At 37.2% G+C, this 22,022-nt stretch overlaps 1 protein-coding gene across 19 annotated transcripts in view; it reads right to left on the bottom strand.

Annotated features, from left to right (window-relative positions):
• BAZ2B (bromodomain adjacent to zinc finger domain 2B) overlaps positions 1-22,022 on the bottom strand; it is a 472,255-nt gene that overhangs the window by 199,113 nt on the left and 251,120 nt on the right. For 3 of the 19 annotated variants that reach the window (XM_058300810.2, XM_058300816.2, XM_058300821.2), the window contains exon 1: positions 17,633-17,922. The exons of 14 other annotated variants lie outside the window; for them this stretch is intronic. The gene's annotated coding sequence lies outside the window, so the exon portion shown is untranslated. Of the gene's footprint in view, positions 1-17,632; positions 17,939-22,022 lie in introns of those variants that run through there. 2 more of the 19 variants (XM_058300803.1, XM_058300807.2) reach the window with 2 other exon arrangements.

Below are 22,022 nucleotides of genomic sequence, written 5' to 3'. Positions count from 1 at the left end.
TCATGGACAATGACCATCTCAAGGAACAGAGAGTCTGCAACTACAAGCAAGATAGTCCCATCCATCTGCATCTTAGATCCCATGGGATTTAAGCCTCCTCTCAATTAGAGGTGGAATGGGCATCATGATCCCAGAATCTTCAGGATTGGGAACTGAATGATGAACTACAGTAGATGTACTGTTATTCTACTATAGACTTATAATGATTCTAGCAATGAAGAACTTTTATTATTGATGTGGAGGCAGTGGCCACTGGAGGTTCTGAGGGGAGGGAGAGGGAAAAATAGCTGTAATTTGGGGGCATTTTCTGGACTTGTGATTTGTCCTAAATGACATTGCAATGACAGATATAGGCCATTATATATCTTATAATAACTTTCAAAAATAAGCAAGAGAGAGTGTAAACTGCAATGTAAATTATAATCCACACATAGTGGCAATGCGTCAAAATGTGTTCATCAATTGTAACAAATGTACCACACTAATGAAGGATGTTGTTAATGTTGGAAAATGTGGGCAAGGGTAGGGAGCAGTACATATGGGAATCCCCCCTTTTTTTGTAACATTTATGTAATATAAGTATCTTTGAAAAATAAAAATAAATTAAAAAATAAATAAATAAAATAAATCTTCAAAAAAAAAAAGTACGCTGGGAGGAAATGTAGCTCAAGTGATTGGGTGCCTGCTTCCCATACACAAGGTCCTGGTACACTCCCCAGGACTCCTGAAAAAAAAAAAAACAAATGAAAAAACCAAGTGTCATTGGGGAGGGGATGTAGCTCAGTGGTTGAGCACCTGCTTCCTATGTACCAGGTCCTGGGTTCAATCCCTGGTAACTCCTAAAAAAAAAAAAGAAGTCCACTACAAATGGATTTAGAGAAAACTTGATAAATAAATATCTTAATTTGGAATCTGGTGGAGCAAAGGAATTATGATTTATTTCACAATAGAAAAGAATTCGAGCAGAGTACCTGCACTTAGTACATAGGTTTTCAAATGTTATAGAGGGCTATATTAATTCTTTACTTCATAAAAGAGTTTTCTATAGACTTCCTTTAAAGCAATGGTTCTAAACCTTGGCTGTACAGTAAAAAACATCTGGGAGATTTAAAAATATATACTAATGCCAAGGCCCAACACCAGAAAAATTATATAAAAATCGATGGGGGAGGGATGTATGCATGAATAGCTCTGAAAAGCCCTCCAGGAGATATCTAATGGGCAGCTAGGATTGAAAATCATTGCCACTGTGCTGTTTTTTGTTGTTTTTTTTTTAAGATTTATTATTTTTTTAAAATTTCTCTTCCCTTCCCCCCCCTAGTTGTCTGCTCTCTGTGTCCATTCGCTGTGTGTTCTTCTGAGTCTGCTTATATTCTTGTCAGTGGCACCAGCAATCTGTATCTTTTTGTTGTGTCATCTTGCTGCGTCAGCTCTCCGTGTGTGTGGTGCCACCCTGGACAGGCTGAACTTTTTCATGCTGGGCGTCTCTCTTACGGGGTGCACTCCTTGTGCATGGGGCTCCTCTACGCGGGGGACACCACTGCATGGCATGGCACTCCTTGTGTGCATCAGCACTGAGCATGGGCCAGCTCATCACACAGGTCAGGAGGCCCTGGGTTTGAACCTTGGACCTCCCATGTGGTAGGTAGACACTCTATCCGTTGAGCCAAATCCGCTTCCCACCATTGCGCTTTTAAAGGCTTCAATGCAACATTGCTGATTTTATAAATTTTTAGATTGAATGAAAATAATAATAAAATAATATTGACTGCACTGTGAGCCCAGTATATAATATTAAGGATGATATAAAACCAAGCAAAATGAATAAAATAAAATTATTGCCTAAAATAAAGTGGAGGGAAGGATTAAGATTATTACAAGAAGTAGGAAAATGACATAGAGAACCTGGATGAGATAGGAAGGGAAGAAACTAGAATTCACCATCATCTTACGATCCAAAAACCAGGCGGAAAAAATTTTAAAAAGTGGAGAACTATTTCACCCAAGTAACTGTATATATAAAAAGAGACTCAACAAACTAGAATTAACAACTAAAGGCTTGAAAAAAATCCTTTACTGATAGTGGAGGTTTGAATAAGTACACTGGTGAACTATAAACTCTCTACCCTGTGTCCAGGTATGCACTCAGAATGGGAGGTTACTAGGGCAGGTGTGAGAACTCTGAGCCATTTTTCTATCACAACGAGGAAAGAAAAATCTAAACCAATCATCTCTTCTCTCCAAATATCTTCTATCTCTTCCCAAAAACTCCTTCAAGGGCTGGTTGATAGGTTTACTAGAATTAGAATATTTAAACCAAAGTTTAATGTAGACACTAGGTATATGAAAAGGACCTCTAACATCCTCCAAAAAAATTTCTTCAAGGACATGCGACTACCTGGGTATAAGCTCCCCACCCACTCATGAATCCCTTACGAGGTAACTAAGTTAGGGTCTAGCACTTCTTAGGGTTCCACCTAACTCACTCAGAGAGGGAACAAGAATTATGGGAAGGGAAGCGGACTTGGCCCAGCATTTAGGGCATCTGCCTACCACATGAGAGGTCCATGGTTCAAACCCGGGGCCTCCTTGACCCGTGTGGAGCTGGCCCACGTGCAGTGCTGATGCGCGCAAGGAGTGCCCTGCCACGCAGGGGTGTCCCCCGCGTAGGGGAGCTCCACGCGCAAGGAGTGTGCCCCATAAGGAGAGCCGCCCAGCGTGAAAGAAAGTGCAGGCTGCCCAGGAATGGTGCTGCACACACGGAGAGCTGACACAACAAGATGATGCAACAAAAAGAGACACAGATTCCCGTGCTGCTGACGACAACAGAAGCGGACAAAAAGAAGAAAATGCAGCAGAGAACAGACAACTGGGGTGAGGAGGAAGGGAAGAGAAATAAATAAATCTTTAAAAAAAAAAAGAACTATGGGAAAAGAGCTGGATCTAGTAATGAGACCTAATAGGACTCCTGTCTTAGCTATCCAAGCTAAGCCATATTGAGCTGTAATATGCCGTATTACACTAGTATAATTGAGAGTCCATAAAATTCAGTTTAACATCGCGTCTAAGGAATGAGTAATGAAATGAATTATTAGAATATGTAGTTCCTTTCTAGGCAAAATAGAAGAAAAGTTCCCATGGAGGGAGGATGCAAACTTCTCTTAGCTGCTTAGGTAGAGTAATACCTCCTAGTACTTGTACAGTAACTCAACAAAGAACCAGATAGGTTCTGTCAAGGAAAAACTCCAGGAACAACTATATTAATACTTAAGTTGCAACTCAGAAAAGCTTGGAAAAGACATTATGCATTTCAGAAGCTTTTTATGTATTAGAACATAGCGCCAACAAAGGAAACACCATTACGTCCAATGTCTTGTTCTCCTCTCACCAATTTTTAACAACCTGAAAACTTTCCTTTTCTGGTCAGAGATTAATAATAGAGAGTACTAAGCTCTTTTCTGCCCTCAATAACTTGTGTCCTGGGGTGAGAGGAGGATATGAAAGGGAAAGAATGAGTGAACTCATTCAAGTTCTCTCACTTGAATGAGTTCTCAAGTAAAATTAGTTCTCAGATAAAATGACCTAAAAGGTAAGAGTCCAAAAATTAGCACTATTGCTAGGACTGATAAAAAATCTGCTACTCACATAAAAGCCCCCTGTTCAATATCAGCTGCAATCCTTTGCAAGATGAGCCAACAGAGAGATGGTCATATCCCTAAGGAATCTAAACTATAGTGATGAAAATTATAGATTCATAGGGTCCTCAAATATTAAGATTGGAATAATAAGAAAAGAGGGCCTCCCGAAAGATGGTAGATGCCCATCAAAGAGGAGATGATTGGTAGGAAAGGAAATCTTATGTTTCTAAGGAAAAAAAAATGAGTTTCCTATCTAAAATATAGCTTGCTATCGAAGAGAAGTTCCAGATGTGGAAAAATCTTAAAAGAACCCTAGAAAAAGTAATGAAACTTAGACTTCAAATCACTACAGAAGAGTGAAGAGGTAATTCTAGATAACCATGGAAGACAGAAGAAAGATGAAAAGAGTAACGTGGAAAAAAAAGCAGAAAGAGATACACAAGGGAGAGGGGATGGGATATATGGGAATCCCCTATATTTTTTATATAACTTTTCTATAATCTAAAACTTCTTTTAAAATAAAATTCAAAAAGACATACTCAACTAGTATTCTTATTTCCCAGCTGTCTAGTTTACCCCTAAAACTGGAAAAAGCCAGAGTTTTTATAGCAGGCCTGGGTCACCAACATGCCTTGACAGCCTGCATCCAGTCTAATGTGGTTACTAGTAACAAGATCAGAGGTAGCATCCCGAATTGAGTGCTAGATATGATAGACTTGGGAGTATGCCAAAGACACACACTCAGATTCTAACACTTACCCTTTCTTCTTAGTGGAACTGCAAAAGCTTTCAAACTGGATGGAAACATTACATCCATAAGTGAGGATTCTTGAAATTAGAATATTAATCTTCAAGTTTATATGGATAGGGTTTCCCCCCTTTTAGTATGCAAAGTATAGAAGCATCAGGATCTAGAATAGAACTTCAAGAAATGGTAATAATGAAATTAACCAGAAAGATGATGAACTTATGTCTAGAAAGAATATGAATTAACTCCATGTTTTAGTTTAAATTAAACTAAGACTTTAATAGGTGTTTGTTTCTAGAGAAAAGAAGAGGTCTTTTTAAAAAATATTTTGTTTGAATTCCATATATTCTAGTTCCAGAAGGCTACAGGGCATTTAGTTTATTTGCTGTATTTCAGGGATTAGTTTGATTTTAGAAAATTAGATGTGTTTTTCCATCAATGCACTAAGAACCTGGGAAACAAACTGGATTTAGCACTTGTTTGAGGCTTCCTCCCATTTGACAAGTAATCTTCTAATTTGAATGATAAAAGCTAAAAGAAGAAAATGTGAAAGGACAACATGGATAAGAGGAAAAGTTTATCATACTGAATATACGATTACTCTTATTTTGGTAAAATATATGTAACAAAATTTTCCATTTTAACCATTTTTAGGTACACTTACTTTTAAAAAGAACCAACTTTTTAAAAGTTTTTACTTCTAAAAAGTGAGGTACAAAAGGAATCATATGTTTTTCATTGAAATTAGAGATATTTTGAAGTAAAAGTAATGTTCAGTTCCTTTCTTGCGGGAAGCGGACTTGGCCCAATGAATAAGGCATCCGCATACCACATGGGAGGTCCACGGTTCAAACCCCGGGCCTCCCTGACCCATGTGGAGCTGGCCCATGAGCAGTGCTGATGCGTGTGCAAGGAGTGCTGTGACACCCAGGGGTTCCCCCACATAGGGGAGACCCATGCACAAGGAGTGGGCCCCCTAAGGAGAGCTGCCCAGCGCAAAAGTGTAGCCTGCCCAGGAATGGCACTGTACACATGGAGAGCTGACACAAGATGACTCAACAAAAAGAAACACAGATTCCCAGTGCCACTGATAAGGATAGAAGTGGTCACAGAAGAACACACAGCGAATGGACAAAGAGAGCAGACAACCGGGGAGGGGAGAAGGAGAGAGAAATAAATAAATAATAAATCTTAAAAAAATAGAATTCCTTACTTGCTTGCCAGTTCAGCGACACCATGATAAAAACTTTAAAAATATTTTATCTAATTATTTAATTTGTTAATCAGTAGGTCGTACAGATTTTTTTTAGAATATTTATTTATTTATTATTTTTATTTACTTCTCTCCCCTTCCCCAGCCCCCCAGTTGTCTGCTCTCTGTGTCCATTCGCTGTGTGTTCTTCTGTGACCACTTCTATCCTTATCAGCGGCAGGGGGAATCTGTGTTTCTTTTTGCTGCGTCATCTTGTGTCAGCTCTCTGTGTGTGCGGCACCATTCCTGGGCAGCCTGCATTTTCTTTCGCGCTGGGCGGCTCTCCTTACGGGGCACACTCCTTGCACATGGGGCTCCCCTACGTGGCATGGCACTCCTTGCGCGCATCAGCACTGCGCATTGGCCAGCCCCACACGGGTCAAGGAGGCCCGGGGTTTGAACTGTGGACCTCCCATGTGGTAGGCGGACGCCCTATCCATTGGGCCAAGTCCGCTTCCCTCATACAGATATTTAGTCTACTATACTGCCAAAGTGGACTACTGTCTTTTTGGTTTTAATGAACTGAAACATTTCCCAAAAGATTTTCCCAAGTTGAACTTTTGTTGATGACTTTAATACCTCATAACCTCATTCACAAGTCCTTCATAGATTTGGAGAGATTCACTAGCCTCAAATAGATATTAAGGCAATTCACTTCAAAGGTTTAAAAGACAAAATATAGTATAATTCCATGAGCTATCCTGTGTAGATTTTCTGAAAATTGCTGGCTTTTTCAAATTCCCTATGCATCAAATATTCTTAGATATACCCCTTGATGAAAAATTAAAGGAAGCCTCCAATAAGTCTTCCTTTTATTTCCAGAAATTACTTCTCTGATGTTCCTAAACAATATTCTCATAGGATGACCCATTACATCTGTTTTTACTATCTGAGTATTTCCTTATTGAATCCACAAGTGTAATCCATTATTATTTGTGTGGTTATAATATTATATATCCTTTCTAGAGAAATTTGTAATTAGGTCAAAAAGTTTCTGTATTGCTATTTTGCTTCCCATTTGCTGGATCATTTGATCTTATCAAGCCAGTGAAATAAATTGTCTTTTGACTCAGTGGTACCTCACTGATCCATGAAAAGAAAGGTAAACACTCTTCTCCTAATTATTTTTTAAATCCATAAACTTATACTTTTAAGACTCATCTCAAAAGGCCAATTGAAATGTCTACAATATTGTCTCTCAGACTTATAAAACATAAAATGTTAGCATACATGAGCAAAAGAAACATGAAATGACTAAAAAGAAAATATTGGAAAAACTTTCTCATTAGAAATATTTCAGTGCTTTTACTTTATAATTCAAGAAAGGCAACTAAAATATAAATATCTTAAAAATGAGCAGAAATACACTCAGTTACATCCTTTACCTGTGGAAAGTGGACACATCCTCACCTATCATTTTATAATGGAGTCTTTAGAGCTGAGAAATCCAAATTCTATGACGATATAAAATATTAGGCCAAAATTGGGTTTACATATGTATTAGTTAGTCAGTCAAAAGGGGTGCTGATGCAAAATACCAGAAATCTTTTGGATTTTATAAAAGGCCCTAAAGAGTCCATCTCAAGGTACCATAAGAGTTACTTTCTCATCCAAAGTCATTCGCCATGTGTTGAAGCAAGATGTTGGGCATGTCTGCGAGGGTTCAGCCTTCCTTCTTCCTCTTAAGGCTCTGCGGTCCCATCTTCTTCTGATATCAGCTGTAGGCTGGCATAAGGCTTGTCTCTCAGGGTTTCTCAGCTGCTCTGTTCTCTTCAGCTGCACACTATCAGGCTTACCTCTTTCCCAAGGCCTCTACCATGTCTATGGAGCTGTCTGTCTCTCGTCCTCTGTGCTCTTCTCTTTGTATCTGTTTCTGTGTTCTTGATTGAGCATTCATTTTTGTAGCCCACCAAGGGGACAGGGACTCAACCCTGCACACCCTAATGACATGGTCTAATCAAAGCCCTAATCTTTTTTTTCCCCAAATTCTACTCAATTTATTCATTTTTTTAAAAGGTATTACATTAAAAAAATATGAGGTCCCCATTCGCCCCCACTGCCCCCACCGCCCCCACCCCACCACTCCCCCCACAATAACACTCTCCCCCATCATCATGTCACATTCATTGTGTCTGGTGAGTACAACTCCGGGCATCGCTGCACCCCATGTCCCATGTTCCACACCGTAGCCCACACTTTCCCACGTTCCATCCAGTGGGCCATGGGAGGACATACAACATCTGGCAATTGTCCCTGGGGCACCACCCAGGACAACTCCAAGTCCCGAGAATGCCTCTACATCTCTTCTCTTCCTCCCCTTCCCCGCACCCAGCAGCCACCATGGCCACTTTTTCCACATCAATGCCACATTTCCTTGATAATTAACCACAATAGTTCATGAATAGAATATCATTAAGTCCACTCTGATCCTTACTGTATTCCTCCTTCCTGTGGACCTTGGCTTGGTTGTATCCATTCCACATCTATGTCAAGAAGGGGTTTAGATTCCACATGGATATTGGATGCAATCCTCCTGCTTTCAGTTGTAGGCACTCTAGGCTCCGTGGTGTGGAGGTTGACATTCTTCAACTCCATGTTAGCTGAGTGGAGTAAGTCCAATAAATCAGAATGTAGGAGCTGAAGTCTGTTGAGGTCAGGGCCTGGCTATCATATTGTCAGTCCAGAGATTCAAATCCCCTAGATATATCTTAAGCCCCAGCACCAACTACAATTACAGTAAAGTAGCATGAAAGTCTTGTGAAAAGAGATCCCATCTGAGTCCAGCTCCATCACGCAGAAACATCAGCTCCAAAGAAGGGCCAACTGGCATGGCAGTGAACCCCATCTGCCATGACCATAGAACCTGTGGGTCTCTTTAGCCCTCAAAAGGACCAATATCTGGGGTTGTATCTACTTTATCTGTCTCTGAGACTCTGCTCAGGTGTGCATAAGGACAAACCTTCTGACAACCTCCAGACTCTTTTTTATAAACTCATAGCCATAGCCAACTCATTTGTCTTTTCCATTTCCCCCTTACATTAGGTCAAACAGCATTTTTAACTCCTGTTATTATATGTAGACAAGGATATTCTGCTGGTCCACGTTGAACCTTTAATTTAAGGTCATTTTCTAGTTACGTCATCAGCTGGTACTTGGTAGTGATCCCTTGGTGCCAGGGAGGCTCATCCCCGGGTGTCATGTCCCACGCTGGGGGGAAGGCATTGCATTTACATGCTGAGTTTGGCTTCGAGACTGGCCACATTTGAGTAACACGGAGGCTGTCAGGAGGGAACTTGTGCTCTCTAGTGCTGCTCTAGGCCTTGTTCTTATTTCAGGTGTATAGGCTCACAAGCATAGTCATTAGTATCAGGAAAGCCCTAATCTTGACATAATTTAATCAAAGATATCTCAGCTGAATCTAATACAATCAAAGGGCATCAAGCCCAGAGGAACATAAATAATATCAAACTGCCACAACATATAACTAAAAGGCTTAATTATTTCTCTTTATAGTCACTTTAAGAGGTGGATTTTTAAACATATGCATGTTCTCACTGTTAAGTAACAGTTTTCTGTTTGGATTCTTTCTCTTCAATGCTTGAAGACCTGCTCAGGTACCTTTTCCTTAAACTAGACTTCCCTGGTCATTCTCATAACCCCTCCCTTATTATCAATTCATAATATTTTACTTGTTTATATCACTCATTTAGTAATTAATCTTAAACTCCTGTTTTGCATCTCTTGTGTTTTTCAAATTACTGTTGTACATTTAATATTTGATTATGCTTTGTTTACTAAACTAGATTAGTTACTCAAATTACCAAATCAAGACCCATATTTAACAGTTGTTTGTACCTAGTTTACCAAACTAGATTAGTAGTAGCTCAAATTGCCAAATCAAGACCCACTAGCCCTCTACCATCTTTAAACCATCAAAAAATAATTCAATTTTATACTCTTGCTAATATGTTAAGTAAAATTTTCAACAATAAAGGTTAAGAGAAAACATTCTGAGTACTTATTCCCTGGGTACTACAATTAATCCAGGATGTAAAGACTAGTTCTGTATAATTACTAGAAAATAGGCAATAAAAAGATAATTTTACCAACAAGTGTTCCGATTGACTAGCCATTTTTTCCTCAACTGGATCAAAGACAAGACAATGTTGAAATAAAAGATAAAACAAAATAGGTGAGGAACATACAAACATATAACATATACACTAATATTTTCAGACCTAAGTAGAATTATGCAGCATATATAATTCTAACCCTAAACAGAATTATTAAAATATGACATTGCACAGGTAATTTAGTTACAAATAAACATGATGCTTGCCCTGTCCATGGGCCTTACTTTGGAATTTATGCTCCACATTATAACAAAGTTAGACTCATTTATAGTTTCCCTACACATGGCTCTTCTGCCCCTGTTATTTGAACCTATAATTAGCACTGTACTTGTTAAATATAATGTACCAGAGACTTATATCTTTGGTTCATCCATGTGCCAATTGAGCCCTAAATCTCAGGAGAGTTGCAATAACTACTTCCAGTTCAATGGACTCACCCAGGACAACTAACAAGGAAATGATGATGGACAACATCCATCCCAAGGAACAGAGTGTGTCTACAACCGTAAGCAACAAAGTTCCACTTATGTACTCTGTGGGATCTAAGCCCCCTCTCAAAGAGAAACAGAGTGACAAGCACCATCCCAAAATCTTCAAGATTGGGGAATGAACAATGGAATAAAATAGACTTTTTATTATTCTATTATAGACTTTATTATTATTCTACCAATGGAAGAACTTTTATCACTGATATAAAGGCAGTGGCCCCAGAGGTTCCGAGGGAGGGAGAAGGAAGAATAGGTATAATACGGGGAATTGTCCTGCATGATACTGCAATGATGGATATAGGCCATTACATATTTTGTCATAACCTACAAAATTGTGCGAGACAAGTGTAAACTGTAATGTAAACTATAGTCCATGGTTAATAACAATGCTTCAATATGTGTTCATCAATTGTAACAAATACACAATACTAATGAATGATGTTAATGTGAGAAAGCGTAGGAGGGAGAAAAGGTGGGGCATATGGGAATATCCTATATTTTTTATGAAACATTTATGTAATCTAAAGTTTCTTTAAAAATTTAAAAAAAAAATTTAAGAAAAAAAGGATGTTTGGGAAGCCAACCACAAGTTATGTATGTGTACTTAAAAAGCTCTTGTAACGATTACAGTCCCATTAAAAAATATGTATTTAAAAGAAGTCTTTAGGGTATGATAATGAAATAAAAGGAAGATGTGAGAAAGAAAAATGAAGGAAGAATAATTATTTTCTTCCCTTGAAAAAACAGTACAAAAATTTGAGAAACATATTAAAATAGCAGACTTGGAATAAAGTCATATATTTAGAGAAAAGAAATATTAAGACTAGGTCAAGTTCCTACCCATTCTGACTACACTGTCCTACGTTTAAAATGACCTTTTGGATTCAAGGGCTATTTGAATAATCACAAGGTTAGTTTTGTTTTGTTTATTAATTGACATTTTTTGATAGGGGTAACATGTTTTTGAAAAAATATTTTTTTCCTAAAGAGTATGTGAATGATTTGCTCTTCAGTGTGTCTTTTAAAAACATAACATAAATGTAAATACCACTAACCCATTGTCCTAGTTTGAGTCTCTTGTGGACCTCAGAAAAAATGTTCTCAAATTGGTCCATTCCTGTGGGTGTGGGGCCCTTTGATTGGAGTGCTTCAGTGAGGTGACCCAGGGTAGGTTTGGGGCCTCTTGTTGGAGTCCTCTATAAACATGCAGAGACACACAGAAAGAGAGCTACCATTGAGGACTCTAGGATCACTTGCAGCTGCAGAATGCCAGAGAAACCCTGAGTGGCCAAGAGAGAGGCCAAAGGTTGAAATCAGTGGAGCAGCCCAAAGCTGAAGCAACGAACCCAGAAGGACAGGGAAGAGAGGATCCATGTGCCTGATCACCCACAGCTGAACTCTGAGAGAAAGTGGCTGGAAGAGAAGGCAGAGACATTCTGTCATTTTGTCTTGCCACATGACAGGAGTCCAGGATCACCAGCAGCTGATCTTTGGTGAGACAGCATTTGATGCCTTGATTTGAACATTTTCATAGTCTCAGAACTGTAAGCTTTTAACCTAGTAAGTTCCCATTATAAAAGCCAACCCATTTATAGTATTTTGCATTGGTAGCCTTTAGTAAACCAAAACACTCATATATTAAATTACATTTTGACCCAGAAGGCAAAAGGTTTAAATTTTTTAAATCTGACATTCAAAAGTACATCTGATCTGTTTGAAAGAAATTCTATATTCTTATGCCCTACTAAAGTAAAACAAAATATTCTCTACTACCTGAGAGACTCTTGCTTTTACAGTCAGAGGCACAGCAACTGAACAAATTCACTTCCCCAGAAAATGGCCAAAAAAGGGAAGGAAACAAAAAGACCTACAAGCACACAAAATACATGAGTCAAAACTCATATTCTTTATCAGCCTTTATTTATTAAAGGCTTTAAGACTTTAATCTTGGAGGTTTTACAATTTACACACAATTTCAACAAGCTTGATTTTGTGATTCCCAAGGTCACTGCATATTAGAAAGAGGGATGAAGATGATGATAGCTGTAATTTTCTGAGCACTTATTTATAAGCACTATATATGAGGATGGGTACCAGGGATGGAGGAAGTGACTATAATAGACAACTGTACTGAAAGTCATGTAGGAATTCAAAACAGGCCAGCAAAATGGCTTGACTTTTTGATCAAGAATTCTACAAATTTTATGTTCCAAAGATTTCACTGTATTACAATATAGAATGATAACTAATGTTCAAAAAGAAAATTCTTGAGATGTAACACAAAGGTCAAAAGTTTACATAGTTAAAAATTTCATACACTTTCAAAATAAAGTTTTAAAAATGTTGATGCTAAAAGGCAAATGGTATAATGTAAAAAGGCACTGGCATCTAAAGACCTGGTTTTAATCCAGATCCATCATCTAATATACCAATTACTGTATTAGTCAGCTAAAGGGGTGCTGCTGTAAAATACCAAAAGTAGGTTGGTTTTTATAAAGGGTATTTATTTAGGTTAGGAACTTACAGAAACCAGGCCATAATGCAAAAGTTACTTCCCTTACCAAAGTCTATTTTCACATGTTGGAGCAGGATGGTTGCCAACGTCTGCCAGGGTTCAGGCTTCCTGGGTTCCTCTCTTCCCGCGTCTTGCTTCTCTCTGGGCTCAGGGTTCCTCTCTTCCCAGGGCTTGCTTCTCCTTCCTCTGTGTGCTTACTTCCCATGGCTCCAGCTCAAGACTCCAGCATCAAACTCAAGCATCAAAACTCCAACATCAAAATCCTCCAACTCTTGTCTTTTGCCATCATGTCTTTTATCTGTGATTCCCCCCCACCAGAGGCAGGGATTCAACACACTTGTTTTTTTTTTTTTAAAAAAGACCTATTTATTTATTTATTTATTTATTTATTTCCCTCCGCCCCCACCCTGGTTGTCTGTTCTGTGTCTCTTTGCTGCGTGTTCTTCTTTGTCCGCTTCTGTTGTTGTCAGCGGCACGGGAATCTGTGTCTCTCTTTGTTGCGTCATCTTGTTGCGTCAGCTCTGCGTGTGTGCGGTGCCATTCCTGGGCAGGCTGAACTTTCTTTTTCGCTGGGTGGCTCTCCTTAAAGGGCACACTCCTTGTGCGTGGGTGTCCCCTACGCAGGGAACACCCCTGTTTGTCACGGCATTCCTTGCGGGCATCAGCACTGCACATGGGTCAGCTCCACATGGGTCAAGGAGGCCCGGGGTTTGAACTGCGGACCTCCCATGTGGTAGATGGATGCCCTAACCACTGGGCCAAGTCCGATTCCCTCAATACACTTCTGATGTGGCCCAAACAAAACCTTAATCATAATTTAATCATGCCCAGGTATAGACCAGTTTACAAACATAATCCAATATCTATTTTTGGAGTTCATAGCTATATCAAATTGTTACAATTAACTTAGGCAGTTATGCAGTTACCCCAAATGTTAAATGAGTGTACTATTTACCTTACAGTACTATGGTGAGAATCAAATAAATTACATGAAAGTACCAAGTCCAACTCATGAATATAGTAGCCACAGAAATAGGAAAACTTGACTATCCAGAATTTGTTCTTTCAGATACTTTTTAAATGTTACAACTTACTCTGTAGTTAATAAGCATGTAGATTAGATAATTCCAAGATTCATTTACATAACACAGTGAATGCTCTTCAATTTTACCAAAAATCACCTCTATGCGGGTTAAATCAATTCATTCTTCAGTCTCAATTTGGTCTTCTGTAAAGCCTTCTGTAATCTTTCCCACACTGCCTTCTCTTATTCCCACTTCCCTGCCTGCTACTACCCCATTTCTTTTCTGCTACAGCCTCATTTTTGTTCAAACTTTGATGAATTAACTCTGTTGTCTCCAATTCCTCTTTTCTCATTCTTTTTACATTTTTATTTTTTTTTTTAAGTTAAATAATACCTTTATTAGTCAGGATTCTCCAGTGAAACAGAACCAACAGGAGGTCCATTCTCTTTTAAACCAACTACAATCAGACTTTCGGTCTCTTCCCTTCACTCTAACTGGTCTACTTATAGTCAATGGTGTTAAATCCAATGGTGAATTCTTGGTTCTCATCTCAATCATTAGCTACTACAAAACAATTGGTTGATCTCTCCTCCTTAAAACAAGTTCTTTGCTTGGCTCCAAAAACACTATACATACTTGGATTTTAGTCACCTCAGTGGTCATTCCCTCTCAGTATTCTTTGCTCATTCCTCCTTTTTCATGTTCAGGTCTCAGTCCTTCGTCTTCTTCCTTCTCTCTCTTTCTCTGGTACTCTTATTTATTGTCATGACATCATATTCTATCTCTAAATCCACATCTTCCAAATCTGTATCTCCACTCCAGGTCTTTCTCTCTTGAACTCTAGACTATATATTCATATCTTCATTTAGCTACTTTTTAGATACCTCAAAATGAACACATCCAAGGCCAAGTGATTCCCCACTCCTATCCCGAATCCACTCCAACTGAAAACCTCCCTATCTCAGTTGATGGAAACACCCCATCCTTCCAGTTGGTCAGCCAAAAACCTTGGCGTCATCCTGTCTCCTCTGTTTCTCATATCCCACATCCAGTCCTTCAGGCAATCATTTTGGTTGTACCTTAAAAACATCCAGAATTTGATTGCTACTATGCTTATCGAAATCTCTTATTTTCTCTCACTTAGATTACTGAAAAAGTCTCTTAACTGGTGGCCCATTCCACCCTAGTCATTCAAGGTGGCAAGTAGAGTAATCCTTTAAAGACACAAGTCAGATCTATTTAAAGCCCTGAACAGCTCCTCAAACTCCCTACAGTCTACAAGGTCCAACATCATCTGGGTCACCTCTCTCCATTACCTCTGACAATACCTCCTCAGACTTGCCCCCTCACTCACTCTGCAATCACACTAACCTCCATTCATTTCCCTGGAAGTGCACCCACTTTATGCCATTTTTCTAGAAGGCTCTTCCAAAGATATCCACATAGTTTATTTTTCTGCAAATTTCTGTAAATAACACTTCCACTGTGAGTTCTCCCCAGCCATCATATCCTATCATCACCCTATCCTTGTTATCCTGTTCTCCTTTTTCTTTCCTCCTTAATATTTATCTCCTTCTAATGTGCTACTTATTTATAATGCTTATTGTTTATCTCCGCCTCAACTATAAGTTCCACAAGGGCAGGAACATTTGATAGCTTTATTTACGGGTATATGCGATGTACCTAGAATGGCACACAAAAATTAGATCTGTAAAGAAAGGAATATATTAGAATCCTCTCTCCCTTAGCATCCTGTGCTTAATTCTGTTGTATCAATTATATACTATAATAGATTATTAATTTTCTGCCCCTTTTACCAGATGAAACTTCCTGAGAGATATATTGTTTTGCTTACCATTGTAATCTCAGGTATTCTGTTACAATGCCTGACACTTGGTAAAGGTACTCCTTAATATTTGATAAATTGATGAAAAATAAAATCAATTAAATCAAAGTTGTAAGTACCGTTATTATATTAAAAATATAGACATAATGGTTAAGGGCATGACAATGGAGACTGAGTTCTAGATTCTGGATTCTATTAGTGTTTTTAGTTCTGGCTCTGGCACTTACTGGCTAATGGACCTTGATCACGTTATTTAAAATCTCTACTATTCCTTTGTCAATAAAAATGGGGGTAACGATGGAACTGGCACCTCAGATAGTTATCATAAATAGGAAATAGGATGAAATAAATAAGGCAATTAGCCAAGTGGCCTGAACATATTAAATTCAATAAATGACATCTATTATTTGTCATAAATTAAGAGGCACTATTACAAGTTTTGTTTGGCTAACTTGACTGAGCTAGAGTATCTATGAAGCATAGCCTTCAGAATTGACTTAGAATGCGTCAGTAACACCTAATGTAAATAATGGACCTCAGATAGAACTATTTTAATAATCTTTCATCAACTATAACAAAGGTAGTTACTGCTTAAAAAAAAGCACAATTATTTTTTTAAAAGTGTGATCAATAGTAAAAATATTCCATACCAACTCAAGGTTGGAGATTTTACCAAAAAATTTTAATTACTGTGAGTTACCTAATCCTGTTAAGCATTTCATAAAGAAGGTGCCATATGTCTCTCAACTAAATGAAACAGTATTTATATTATGACAGAATATTCTTAAATATTTCTGGATATTAGGCTGCAAAACATTTTTGGTAATTCATTGAATGTTTAATAATTTCATAATATGTTTACTTTTACAAGCTAAAATACCTAATGCTAGAGTTTAAAAACTAAACCCCTAACCTACAATTTATAGGTTTATAATATTTGCACATATTCTTCCCTCACTCTGAATAATCTCATTTTCAGGATTAAGACTTTTGGTAAAAAGTTAAAAATTTATGACTCTTTCAGACTGTTTACTAAATCTCCAAATTTCCACTTTTAATTTAGCCATATATTTCACAATATGTATAATCCTTTAGTAATGTTATATTAAGGATTGGCCAAAACTATGAGTTCTGCACAAATTAAAAGGTCAATGTAATGTTGTTTATTTTAAAGCTATGAGATTTTTCCTATTTCCTTGTATACTGTGACTCCTAAATGTTTTCCTATTCCATCTATCTACAGAGTCAGTTCTCCATTTTATAAAATACTTGTGAATTTTATTTTCTTTGTAGCTTGTATTACCATAAAGAAATAACCATATACATTTCATTTAATACTCATGCAGGTAACAGACAAAAAAAAAAAAAAAAAAAAACTGAGGTAAGCAGTTTAAATGTTTGTCCCAAGACCACACATGAAGTGACTATAAGCTTTAGGATTAAAACTAAAAAGCTGATTACTCCTTTCTTACATTCTGAATTTTTAACATTGTTTTTATATCACAAGGATCTCTTAATTAATTTAAGAAAAATAATTTACTTATTAACATGATTAATGTTATGATAATACATGTAAATAGAATTAGGAGATTTACTAAAGTCTCAAAATAAAATTAGTGTTTATCCAAATAGTCCTTGAAAACATTAATCTGATTTACCATATGTTATTTTTTTAAAATTTTATTTAGAGTGCCAATAGAATAGCAGTTTTCTATATTTTACAATTTCAAGATCCTTTTAGAATTCCTAATTTCTTTAGAAATCTACAGTAAGTATATGAAATGGTTGGATTTAGGATATCAAAAAGAAATACTTTTCATTAAAAAATTTTCCAAACTTATAACAATAGTTTCTACTCTAATCTGCAAACTTCAACTTCAAGATTACAGAAATATATATATGAAAAGACAATGATAAAAAAGTAAAGAAAACATGAGTCTTTCATTTACAGGAGAAAAAGACATACAATATAACATTAAAAGCTTACTGTGGAGACTGGGTTTAATCAGGAAGTAGCCATTATCCTTTCGATTCAGAGCAGTGACAGCACTCCAAAACAACAAGCCGAGATATTTTTCAGTTAAAAGGAATGAAAGAATACCTACTATTGTGTCCTAGCTTTGCTGACCCCAAAGGTCACCATATGTCTTTTGTCAAAAGCTATCATGAAAACATAATCCAAGCAAGCATTTACAATGCTCTATTTGCTGAAACACCTAAAATCTACCTAACAACCTTTCTCTCTCAGTTACTCACAAAACATGGCTGTCTTATTCAGAGATTAGCAATTATTGTAATGAGATACTGTCGGAGAGGGTCAAATAGTACTTCCTGCAGTTTACACATCTTGATTTCCTGGTAAACAAACTGAAAGGCAGGTGGAGCACTTAGATAACCCGAAACCATGAATGCTCACGTGACAAAATTGAGTCAGGTAAGGCTGCTCTCTCAAGTAATAGTTTTTTCTTAATTTTACTAACATTAAAACAGACAATAAAGAGATTAGCTGTTCTGTTTTCCTTTCTTTCTTTTTTAAGGAGGGGTTATTCCTGACATGCAAAACCTCACAGATTACAATAAGGAATGCTTGAAACCTAACACTATTTAAGCAGATTTTCAAAATAGCTTATGGCAAATATTTTGCAAAAACAAGGCAATGCTAACAAAGTTTAAAAATCTGCTAAATTAATTAAAGTCTTTAATTAAAAACATACAAATTTTAACTGCTTCAAGAAAGCAGATAAAAGAAGTTGTTGAGTTACAGTTATAAGAACTAAAGTTTTTAGTCCAAGCGTAAGTATTTTCTTCAGGACAAGCTCCTGCAAAATAAGACTATTTTAGAATTTATGTGCCAGTCTTGGAAAAAATTTACAAATAATCTCATGAATACAAAAGTTCACATAACTTGAAACTATTTCCTACATCATTTTAAACTCGTATTTTGAAATTAAAACAAAATTTAAAATATTCACCTAACAAGCATTTAAAACAACATATGACATTATTAGTTTTAAAAAATAAGTTTCATGGTCCTTACTATTTTCCCCCAAGCTGCTGTTTATAAAAAAATCTCTAAAATTTCTAATAGAATTGAATAAATCTTGACTAAATTAACTATGGGTATATAACAAAAACAAATACCAATTCGTCCACATGATAAAATAATCCACTACTTTAAAAATAGTTTGGCGATTTAAAAAATCTGCAAAATTTGCATTTATCTTAACAATTCTATGTTTAGTAAGGCCATGCATCTATGTCCTACATGCATCTATGTCCTGCCTATATGAACAAAGCATGCTGCTTTTAAACAAATCAATTTTATTGATACATATTAATAAAGCATTCAATTATTAAACTAAAGTGTACAATCAAGGGTATTTGGTATAATCACATAGTTGTGCATTCATCACTTCAATCATTATTAGAGCAATTTCATTATTCCAATTATAATAAACAAAACACAAACAAAACTCATCACCTCAATCTCTCTATGCTTCCCTTGTACAAAGCTGCTATTCTGTTTCCATCTCTCTAGTTTATTTGTATTAACATTTTGTAAAAACAGTCTTATATATGCAGTATTACCCAATTCATATTTCATATGAGATTTCGCTATGTTATACAGTGCCATGTTACATTTTTTAGCTTTCCTTGTAGTAATATACATGACCTTAGACTTTCCCTTTCAACCACTGTCCTACCCATATACTAGCACTGCTAGTTACAAACACTGTGCTGTACTTTTACCATTTTTATTCATTCCCAAAGATTTACAATTTTTTTAACAATTCTGCACAGATTAACCCTCAGCTTTCCATTCTCTACCCTCTTTCTATTTTCCAGTGATCTATATTCTAGTTATTAACTCCATGAAGCATGCTTTAATTTTGATGCAAACAGCACTTAAAATCACTTTTACAACATAATCCAGTGAAGGTATTTAAATTCTATTACTTAAATTACATTTATTTCTCTATTTGCAAAATAAAATTCTAATGCACTGAAATAGGAAAAACAAAATAAAAGGATAAAATTTAATAACAACAAAAAGGATACCCAAAAAGATAAGAATGTGCCAAGGGTCCAGAATCTCAGAACTGATCTCACTATAAATACTTAACATGTGCCATTTGAAAGGGGTGTGTGTGTTCAGTATTGAACTCTATTAACACGAGTCACTAACATCACAATAAGCATCTTTAAAATAACACATGAAATGGACGGGAAATTCAGAAAACTAAAACTAAGGAGTTAACAGTTCCAGCTGAATTTCTTGGTCAAATTAAATATTTCAAAATTCCTAGGGGGCAGCAGACTTGGCCCAGTGGTTAGGGCGTCCGTCTACTGCATGGGAGGTCTGAGGTTCAAACCCCAGGCCTTCCTGATGCATGTGCAGCTGGCCCATGCACAGTGCTGATGCGCGCAAGGAGTGCCCTGCCACACAGGGGTGTCCCCCCTGTAGGAGAGCCCCACGCACAAGGAGTGTGCCCCGTAAAGAGAGCCACCCAATGCAAAAGAAAGTTCAGCCTGCCTAAGGATGGCGCTGCCCACACAGAGAGCTGACACAACAAGATGATGCAACAAAAAGAAACACGGATTCCCGTGCCGCTGACAACAACAGAAGCGGACAAAGAAGACACAGCAAATAGATACAGAGAACAGACAACCGGGGTGGGGGGAGGGAAGAGGAGAGAAATAAATAAATAAATAAATAAATCTTAAAAAAAAAAAAATCCTATAGTTACCTGGAATACAAAACATAGACCTTATTTCCTTTATTAAAAACTTAGATCTAATTCCTATTTAATAGGTTGCATTGCATATGTAATTCATATACCAAAACAAAACAAATTTTAAAATTAGAAAATTATGATTTCAAGGTATCCATGACTATCTTGATTTCTCATAATGGGTAGAATTTAGAGGATGATGAAATGAAAACATATAGAGCTATAGAAAAATTTGATATATTTTTTTAATTCAATGTGGCTTGTATCAACGGTCAGCAAGTTTTGGTATTAAGAGTTTACAGTTCGCAAAAACAAGAATAATATACATAGTACCCTGTGTGTTAGAAAAAATACTCTCGTTCTGAACAGACAAATGAGAAAAAGACACCTTTCCCTCCTCTAGGATATATTTCAGCACTAGTCTTCTCGGGTCAAGGGACATTCGGTAAAACTAACCGCACCTGGTGGCTCTGTAGAGTCGAAAAGCTTCAGCAAGGATTCCCTTGGCCCTGGCAAGCCCAATAACCACAGAGGAGAGTAAACCTCCATGACTTAAAAACAAATGTGTGCAAAATTAAATGGGATCGGAATGGAGGTGGCTCAAGCAGTTGAGTGCCTGCTTCCCAAATGGGAAGTCCTGGGTTTGGTTCCCAGTGCCTCCTAAAAAAAAAAATACAAACAAGAGGCAAACAAATGAAAAAATACAACTCAGGGGAGCCAATGTGACTCAGTGGTTGAGTACCACCATCTTCCCACACACGAGGACCCAGGTGCAATCCCTGGTCCTGATACCCTACCCCCAAAAAAAGTGGGGAGTCGGGGGGGGGGAGCACGAGAGGGAAGAAAGCCTCCTACCTTTGTTTACTGGCCTTCTGCTGACAATAAATAAGTTTTAAATGGTTAATTTAGGGGCGGATGTGGCTCAAATGGTTGAGTGCCTGCTTCCCACACAGGAGATCCCAGGTTTGGTTCCTGATGCCTCCTTGAAAAAAAAAAAAAAAGGCCAACTCAGGGGAGCTGATGTGGCTCAGTGGTTGAGTACTGGCTTCCCATATAGGAGGACCCAGGTTCAATCCCTAGTCCTGGTACCTCAAAAAAAAAAAAAAGTTATTTTCCCAAAATAATTTAAAGTGGCTCAGAGAAATACAAGTAGCAGAACATAATGCTTTCACAAAATATAAATTTATATGAACAAAGGGAAAAAAAGAGAAAGCAAGAAAGATAAGCACAAGTAAGGATGGAACAGAGAAAAGTCTATCTATCCTAAGACACACACACACACCCTTTTCTTTTTAGTTTATGGGTTTTTATTTTCATTGTTGTTCCTGTAATATACAAATAACCTAAAAATTTCCCATTTTATCCACTTTCAGTTATAGAACCCAATGGTGTTAATTACATTCACAATGTTATGCCACCATCACCACCATTATACCTAAACGTTTCCATCACCCCAAATAGAAACCCTGTATTAGTCTATCAAAACGTCTTGCAAAATTCTACAATATGGGTAGTTCAGCTCGGAGCTTCCTAACAATCAAAGAAAAGTGGGAAACAATCACATGAAATTCTCATTCTCCACAAGATATATATTAAAAACAAACACCAAGCTTTTCCTAGTATTTGGAATTAAGAGAAATTTCT

Source organism: Dasypus novemcinctus, chromosome 7 (genome assembly GCF_030445035.2).
Source record: "Dasypus novemcinctus isolate mDasNov1 chromosome 7, mDasNov1.1.hap2, whole genome shotgun sequence".
NCBI lineage: Eukaryota > Metazoa > Chordata > Mammalia > Cingulata > Dasypodidae > Dasypus > Dasypus novemcinctus.
This window is presented reverse-complemented; position numbering and strand designations above follow the sequence as displayed.